General features: G+C 39.5%; 1 long non-coding RNA gene across 1 annotated transcript; it reads left to right on the top strand.

The window, feature by feature from the left end:
* Positions 1–2,508: 2,508 nt before the first annotated feature.
* On the top strand, positions 2,509–3,340 carry LOC308398743. The gene is made up of 3 exons (XR_013972010.1): positions 2,509–2,817; positions 2,911–3,088; positions 3,175–3,340. It is a non-coding gene; the product is annotated as an uncharacterized lncRNA (long non-coding RNA).
* Positions 3,341–8,958: the final 5,618 nt, after the last annotated feature.

The following is an 8,958-nucleotide window of genomic DNA, read 5'->3' as shown; positions in this document are numbered from 1 at the left end:
ACATCCCTAGTTATCAGTACTACCATATCATGACACCACAGTTTTGAAGGGTTATGTTTGTGTTTATATTTACACATACTATAAATTATAAATTTATATTGGAATGCTTTTTGAATTCCTTGTAGTGGATCTGCCCAGAATTCTGATTAGATGCTTGAATCACCTCAGTTGGTTCCCTTCGGCATGAAAGAGCAGTGGCTCAACTCCGAGCTCCCTCCAGATGTCCACAGCTGAGCCCAACCACCCCACGAAGGACAGCTTGTATCCTCAATCTCATTTGTTTGTTTTTCACCCAGAGTTTGTGACCATAGGTAAGGGTTGGAACGTAGACCAACTGGTAAATTGAAAGCTTCTTCTTCCAGTTCTGTGCTCTCGTCATGACAGTGACACGCCACACCAATCTGCAGGTCAGTGCTTATCCACGAGAGACTGAAGTGTTTCTCTAAACTGGCAAAAGTGAAGCTGAAATAAGAGTGATCAGGGGTTATTTGATGCTGTTTTTTGAGAGCCTTGCAGAAGAAGAGGCTGGATTTGCTGTACTGCTCTAAAAGGTAGTGATTCCCAACCAGCAGACGTGAGCAGTTGACAGAGATGAGTGCTGCGGCTGAAAGAAATTGCAGACCTGTCAACTAGAATAAACCACACAGCTTGCTGGCAAACTGTCCCTAACAGTACAAGTAAAGAAGCTGCTCTGTGCATGACAATTACATCATTGGATGGAAATGCAAAATGTCCCTTCTTTTCTGTATGATGCAAAACAATGATTCAGTAATGTGTTTTCTGTGTCTCTTTTCTCCAAAAAATCAAGACTTACACTGTAAGAAATTTTCCTGTTTGTTCACAGGCAAGTGGTGGTGATAGATTTGCCAGGTTTAAACTTCTTTTACAGTCTCAGATTTTCATAACAACACTGTCTATAAAAATGTCACAGTGTTTTTGTTATTCCTAATATACTCCTTTCCCTACTGCTTGGTAAGCTCTTATTCTGTTATTTTAGTGCACTTTGCTCTTTATTCCTGTAAGTTGTTCTAGAATACTTTTGATCGACACTGTTTTGCCAAAAGTATTCACTCACCCACCCAAATCAATGAATTCAGGTGTTCCAGTGACTTCCATGGCCACAGGTGTATGAAATCAGTCACATAGTCATGCAGACTGCTTCTACAGACATTTGAGGAAGAATGGGTCACTCTCAGGAGCTCACTGAATGTCAGCATGATATCATGATAGGATGCCACTAATGCAACAAGCCCATTAGAGAAATTTCCTTGCTGCTAAATATTCCACACTCAGTTGTTAGTGGTTTTATAACAAAGTGGAACCAATTGGGAACAACAGCAACTCAGCCATGAAGTGGTAGGTCACAAAAAATCAGAGTCAAGGGATGCTGAGTAACATAGTGTGCAGAGGTCACCAACGTTCTGCTGAGTCAATTGCTACAGATCTCTAAACTTCATGTGGCCTTCAGATTAACTCAGGAACAATGCATACAGAGCTTCATGGAGTGAGTTTTCATTGCTGAGCAGCTACATCCAAGCTCTACATCACGAAGCACAATACAAAGTGCCAGATACAGTGGTGTAAAGCATCCGCCACTTTACTCTAGAGTAGTGGAGACATAATAGTGGTTGCCAGGAGAACAATACTTGTCTGACTGCAAATTGACACTTGTAAAGTTTGGCGGAGGGGATTATGGTGTAGGGTTGTTTTTCAGGAGTTGGGCTCAGCCTCGTAGTTCCAGTAAAATAAATTCTTAATGTTCAGCCCCAACTTTGTGGGAACAATTTGGGTATGGCCATTTCCTGTTCCAACATGACTACACATCACTACACAAAGCAAGGTCAATAAGAACATGGGTGAGTGAGTTTGGTGTAAAAACTTGACTGACCTGCACAGAGTCCTGACCTCAACCCAACAGAACATGTTGAGTTAGAGCGAAGATTGTGTGCCAGGCCTTCTCATCCAACCTTAGTATCTGACCTCACAAATACACTTCTGGATGAATGGTCAGAAATTTCCCGTAAGCATATGCCTAAAGCTTGTGGAAAGAAGAGCTGAAGCTGTTATAGCTACAAAGGGTGGATCAAAACCCTATGGATTAAGAATGGGACCACTCAAGTCAATGACATCAAGAAACACAATTTATTAATGTTCAATTTATTAATGTCCACTCATGTCACATATGTAACGCCAACCTTAAAATCAATACTGTGGACATTTTGCATGCAGAATGTGCTGCACAAAGGGTTGGAAAGCATTCGCACAAGAAATCAAGGTTGGGCATACAGAGGTTGGAATTTACCATCCTGATGATGCTTCCAGGATTGGACTTGGCAAAATAGCAAGAATAGTTATAAGGATGTTTCACAATCCTACATGCTCTGGTTCTGCTCTGCTGGCACGTAAGTCCTGCAGAATGGGGAGCATAGAGCCAATGGTACGTGCAGCTGAGCTGTCTGAGCTGGTTAAGCCATTGCATCTTCTTTTCCCGCTAGGATGTGTGTGTGTGTGTGTGTGCGTGTGTGTGTGTACTAAGTCAGCCTCTTTGATGTGGTCTCTCAGGTATACCTGAAGTTCGTTACCTTCTCCACCAATGTCCTGTTCCTTCTCTGGGGTGTGTACCTTCCCTGCTGCTTCTTGTAAAGTCACTGTCATGGTCCGGGTGTGTGCCAGTGTGTCTCCCTCCGAGCCGGCGTCTCCACCCCTGGGAGGGGCCTCAGTGTTTTTGCTGATCGCTTACATCTGTGGGTAATTAGCCGGGGACTCATAAGGCCAGCGTTCTCAATCTCTCTTCGCCAGATTCTCTGCTAAACATCAGTCAGTGCAGGCCACCACCATAAATTCCCTACGTGTTTTTTTGAATCACCTTGCCTCACTGTATGTTTGTTTTTTGTGCGCTTCCTTTTTCAGCTACACCTAACTGTCAACCCCTGGCGAAGAGCTTCTACTTGGATGCTGGACCTTCTGGCAGTCCCTCAGGCTATTACCAAAATTACCTACCTGCCTCTCTGCCTCCACGCCAGGAGTTTTTGGATTTACACACCCGGACTACTCACCCCTCTATGTCATCCCCGACCTCCGTTGGCAAGTACGCAGTACGAAGGAGGATTCTGAGCCAAACAACATATTCATATGCCTCCTTATCTATGTTTGAACATCTGCATTCTGTTACAGTGACCCCGACCTTTTTCCTGGACCCTTTGTGACTTGCTTTCCAGTCCAATCCCCGGAATAGCTGTCCTTTCTGACCCGGACCAGATCGTTATTTAGTTTAACGTCTACGCTCACCTTTTGTTTATGAATATTTTGTGTAAACATTAAACATTATTCTTAAAATATACTTACGAGCTGTTCGGCGTCTTGCGTTTGAGTCCTGTCACTCGTCTGAAACGGTCTCGGCCGTAACAGTCACAACTATATCTTTGTTTGTTGTTGCCTTTTCCCCCTCCCCTGATGATCAGTGAGAAGTTAAGATCTGTCACACTTTCTGTCTTTTGAAAACATGCACTATCACAGCAGCTTGAGATGAAATGTGGGGTTTAGTAGGGATTCTGGGGAAGAAGGTGGCATGTGTTGTATATTGTGCATATAGTGCATATGTATAGGTTATTTTCTTCATATTGAATTTGTCTGTTTGAGGAAAAATATTATACATGTGACATTAACATATTGTTGGTATGTAAAGGAAAAATAGTTTATCACTTTATCTAAGCTGAGAGGAAAATAATGTGTTAATGTGTTTAATAATTTTTATGGCCTTTAAGACCTAAACCAACATTTCAAATAATGCTGAAAGGATGGTTTATATTTTGGCTTTCTATTTATTTTCTATTACTCTAACTCCAACAAGGTTTGGACAGCGAAATATAAAAGAGAAAAAAGTGTAATGATTTGCAAACTTCATAAATCCAGATTTTATTCACAATGGAACAAAAAGGTTTAATTTTAAGAAAGACAATTAGGTCATTTGAATGTGATGGGAGCAAAACATTTTTTTTAAATCGAGATGTGTTGCTGTCCATAAACATCTGGGAACTGAGGAGCCCAGATGTTGCTGAATGCTGTCCCATTCTTGTCTGATAAAGGATTTTTGCTGTCCTGGATCTTTTTTGTTTCATTTTTTGTTTCATGCTAAGTGATGTAAATTGGTTAAAGGTCTGGATTGCAGTCAGGTGAGCCTCTGCCCAGCTTTAATTCTAAGAAACTCTGCTTCTCTGAGATGCTCTTTTTATACTCAGTCATGTTACTGATCTTCTACAAATTAACCTAATAAGTTGACAAATGTTCCTCCAGCTAAACTTTTTTAATATTTGCTGCTACCATCAATTCCAAAATAACTTCTTTTCTGTGCATTTTCTCTTTTTAAAAACTGATATGCTTTCTATGTTGTATTGTGAATAAAATATGGGTTCATTAAACACAGAGGGATTTGTGAACAAGGAAAACACTGAACCTCTTACTGTAAGAAAATACCATCAAATTTTATTTAAATGACAGCAACATCAGTGACTAAGTGTTCATTTGTCTTCTGTTACAGTGATGTTTGTTCATGAAGGGGTGCTGTTGGTTGAAACGTAATCATTATTCAATACTTTGGGGGTTAATGAGTCTCTAAATCCTGTCTTTCAGCTACAACAATTACCAACTGACACCAACTCTCTTAAGAGAAATACTTTACTAAAGGAAGAAAATCATGTCATAAGTATATTTAAGTATTGTCTTGTTAAACCTTTGAGCTGAAGAAACTAATGAACTGGTTTATTCATTTTGATGTAGGGCTGAAATGTGAAGTATACTTCTATAGTTAAGAATAGAATCTAACAGTTGGACGAAGGTTAAGCTTGCTGTAGCCGTAACAGACATTCATAATGCCTGTTCCTCAGCAGAGAAATGTCAGACTATTGTGTATAAAACTCAAACACATACCTGTGCAGATTGAAAGTATAGAATTTCTTTCTTTTCTCTCTCTCTAAAAGCTGTACAGTAGATAATGGAGGTTAAACCACCGTTATGAGACTGTGACATTTGTTTTCCCTTTTTATATAAAAAATAATATCATTTACAGTTGTTGCTCACTGGTATTCACAAAACATACAGGACTTCACTGTACCTGGAGAGACCTAGTTGAATCACTTAAATTAGATTATTATTCCCAATAAAAGCGATATCAGCACCTGGTTTGGGGTAAAGTTTGCATCTCTGAGTTGATTTCTTTTTTAAAAAAATGATAACATTCGCTTGACATCAATTAGAATTTATGACTCTTTTCGTTGCTGTTTTATTATTAATATTGTTTATCTTTAGATATACCAAGCCATCAGTTAGTCTGGATGCAAGCAGTTTATCCTTTTTGGCTTTATGTGATGGCTGTATCAAATACACCATTAGTGAATGGGAGTTACTGATCACTTTCTTCGTGTTTAATAAATGTAGTACCTGAGCTCAGCATATTGCGTTACTTCCTTTCGATATCTACATTGCATTCAAGTGGTCCCTGCTCTCTTGAAAGGAAACTTGAAATACTGGATGCATTCAGAGGCCTAGACCCAGTATATGCCAAGTGAAAATAACATTTCAACCTTCTGGCACTAATGTAGTCATGCCTTGACCCACTGAGTTCCTTGCTGAGACTCAATTTGTCATAGCCTATGGTTTGACACCTACGCTTTGACTATAAAATGCAATTTAACATGCACACTTTTACAGTTTATTAATCTTTAAAGAGTGTAAGTGAATCATTTTCTTTGAAAAACCTTGGAAAACCTTGGCTTTTGAGATTAGGTTCCCTGCCGCTCTAAACGAATTTTAAGTTTTAGAAACCTGCATCCACTAAGTGACTGTAGCCTCTCACTTCTACACACTTCTGTCTGCAAATACCTTTGTTCTCACAGGTACTGAGCTTAGGCCACAACGTTTCAAAGGCCTGAAGTCAACAAAGATAGGATTAGGGGTTTTCTTCAAAGGTGATATTTGCAGAGGTGATTTTCTTGAGAAACAGAAAATAACACTAACAGTATGCACAGTCCTTGCATATCATGCTGTGCAGACATATTTACTTCAGCACATACAGTGACGCATATACATGCACGTAATCTACAATGGCATATCTTACATGCAGACCAGTGCTTACAGCTCTCAAAATGGACAGCAAGCATGATAGGTGTTGCTGACACCATTTTCACAATCTTACCTTGTGAAAATCATTATTTCTACCTCAGAGCAGAGAAATAATGCATAGCAACGACATATATTGATCTCAAGGTAAGGGATGCAGTTGCACTACAAAAGACTAAAAGGTGCAGGAGAGCACTGCAGTTCTTTAAACTGACTCCAGTGTCCAACATAATGGAAATCTTATTTAACTTCTTGTGCATGATGATACGCTCACAATAAATACAGCCTCGAGTAGCACAGTTTTAATCACTACAGAGTTTAATTGGCCAGTAATTATTAATTATTTTAATAAATATATTTAGACATCACAGTCACTGAAGTTTGACTTTGGTATAGCTTCAACATGACAGGACTTAGTGTGGCCTATCCCACTTGACTTGTCCATCACAGGGTCAGGGAAACACTTATAGAGCATAATTCTTTCAGTGTACCAGTGCAGTCTGTATGTGCTGAGGTAATCAGGAAGTAACTTAAGAAAGCATAAAATCTATTTGAGCTATATATTTAAGATTTATTATTTATTTATTTATTTATTAACCTTTATTTAACCAGGAAGATCCCATTGAGATTAAAAACCTCTTTTTCAAGGGAGACCTGGCCAAGATAGGCAGCAGCAGATGTCTCACAGTTACAGAAATTACTCAAACACAGGCAGCAACAACACACATGCAACAATAAGTGAAAGAATACAAATAAAATAAAAATAAAATTCAATAAAATTCAAATAAAATAAAAAGTCAGTTAAAATGACAATCAATCTAATTGAAACAGTTGCATGTTATGGACTTGGCCTCAAGGATTCGTAGTTTAGATTTAAAATCACTTAATGAAATGAATTCAGTCATTTTCCATTCCTTCTGCAGTTTGTTCCAGGCCGAGGGTGCTAAATGGACAAAAGCTCTTTTACCAAGTTCAGTTCGGGCAAATGGAACAGAAAGCAACAAGTAACCATGCGGACGAAGAGAATACCGACCAGCACGTTTCATTACAAGCAGGGAACATATATAAGAAGGCAGCAACCCAAGTATCGCCTTATATATAAAACTGTATAAATGAGAGTTCCTCCGACTTACCAAAGCAGGCCATCCTACCTGAGAGTATAACTCACAGTGGTGAGTCTGAAATTTACAGTTAGTGATGAACCTCAGACAAGCATGATACACAGAATCAACCATTCGAAGACATTGAGCAGAAGCATTCATATATAGAATATCACCATAATCCAGCACAGGCAAGAATGTTGCAGCAACAAGCCGCTTCTTTGTATTAAAAGAGAAACACAACTTATTTTGAAAATAAAATCTCAGTTTTAACTTCAGGTTTTTCACAAGATTCTCTACATGTGGTTTGAAGGTAAGCGAGTCATCAATTAAGATTCCCAGATATTTATAGGTGTGAACCAACTCTATTTTATTACCTTCAAGAGTGGTTACTGATGGGATTGTTTGGGCTCGTCTCCTTGATTTAGAAAACAACATGAGCTTTGTTTTGTCTGCGTTGAGAACAAGTTTAAGCTGATGTAATGAGTGCTGGACAGCAGAAAAGGCTTTCTGCAAGGAGTCGATGGCTTGGACAAGAGTTGAACCACAGCTGTAAATAACTGTATCATCAGCATAGAAGTGCAAGTTTGCATCTGGCACATGTAGACTAAGATTGTTTACGTAAATGATAAATAGAAGGGGACCTAATACAGAACCCTGTGGCACTCCGCTGTGCACTGTAACAAAGTCAGAACATAGACCGTCAGATTTAATGCACTGAGTCCTGTTACTGAGGTAGTTTGAGAACCATGCCACTGCTCTCTCAGAGAGTCCTGACTGGAAGAGTCTAAGTTTTAAAATACAATGATCAACAGTGTCAAATGCTTTTGACAAATCAATAAAAAGGGATGCACAGTGTTGTTTTTTATCAAGTGCAATAGTAATATCATTTACCACTCTAATTGCAGCTGTGATAGTACTGTGATTCTTCCTAAAGCCTGATTGATATTCAGATAAAATGGCATTGATGTGCAAAAACTCCTTTAACTGCTCACACACAAGAGCTTCAAGAACTTTGGCCAGCACAGATGGATTAGATATTGGTCTGTAATTAGTTAACACTGCTGGGTCGCCCCCTTTTAATAGAGGAACAACAAAAGCTGATTTCCATACTGAGGGAATTTTATTCATGTCCAGTGTGAGGTTGAAAAGTGTTGTGAGAGGCTCTGCTACAAAATCAGCTGCCAGTTTCAAGAAGTAAGGATCTAGTAAGTCTGGCCCTGGAGATTTTCTAGGATCTAACAGTTTAAGAGCTTTACAGACCTCCTGCACAGAGAAAGGAACAAAGTTAAATGGCTGACCAGTGTACACCAGTGTATTTTTTTTTTTCGTTTTACCTTTTCTGATGCAACAGTGTGCTTCAGCTTGATAATCACTGGGCGCTGCACATCCTGCTGAAAGATGTGATAGAGATGACTTGATTATGACATCACGACAGCACTGCTTAGATGCTCATTTCAGCAGAATTACTGCAGAAACCCTCACGCATGTTATACTTTCTGTACAGCAAAGAGTAGCTCCCTGTGTCATAACAGTGTCATTGCACATAAACATGTACACTTTAGGCCAGGGGTGGGCAACTCCAGGCCTCGAGGGCTGGTGTCCCGGCAGGTTTTAGACGTGTCCTTGAACCAACACAGCTAATTTAAATGGCTAGCTCCTCAACATGTCCTGAAGTTCTCCAGAGGCCTGGTAACGAACTAATCATGTGATTCAGGTGTGTTGACCCAAGGTGAGATCTAAA

The sequence above is a fragment of the Rhamphochromis sp. 'chilingali' genome, assembly GCF_963969265.1.
Source record: "Rhamphochromis sp. 'chilingali' genome assembly, chromosome: 6".
NCBI classification, from domain to species: domain Eukaryota; kingdom Metazoa; phylum Chordata; class Actinopteri; order Cichliformes; family Cichlidae; genus Rhamphochromis; species Rhamphochromis sp. 'chilingali'.
The sequence above is the reverse complement of the archived record's forward strand: the minus strand, read 5'-3'. Positions and strand labels throughout refer to the sequence as shown.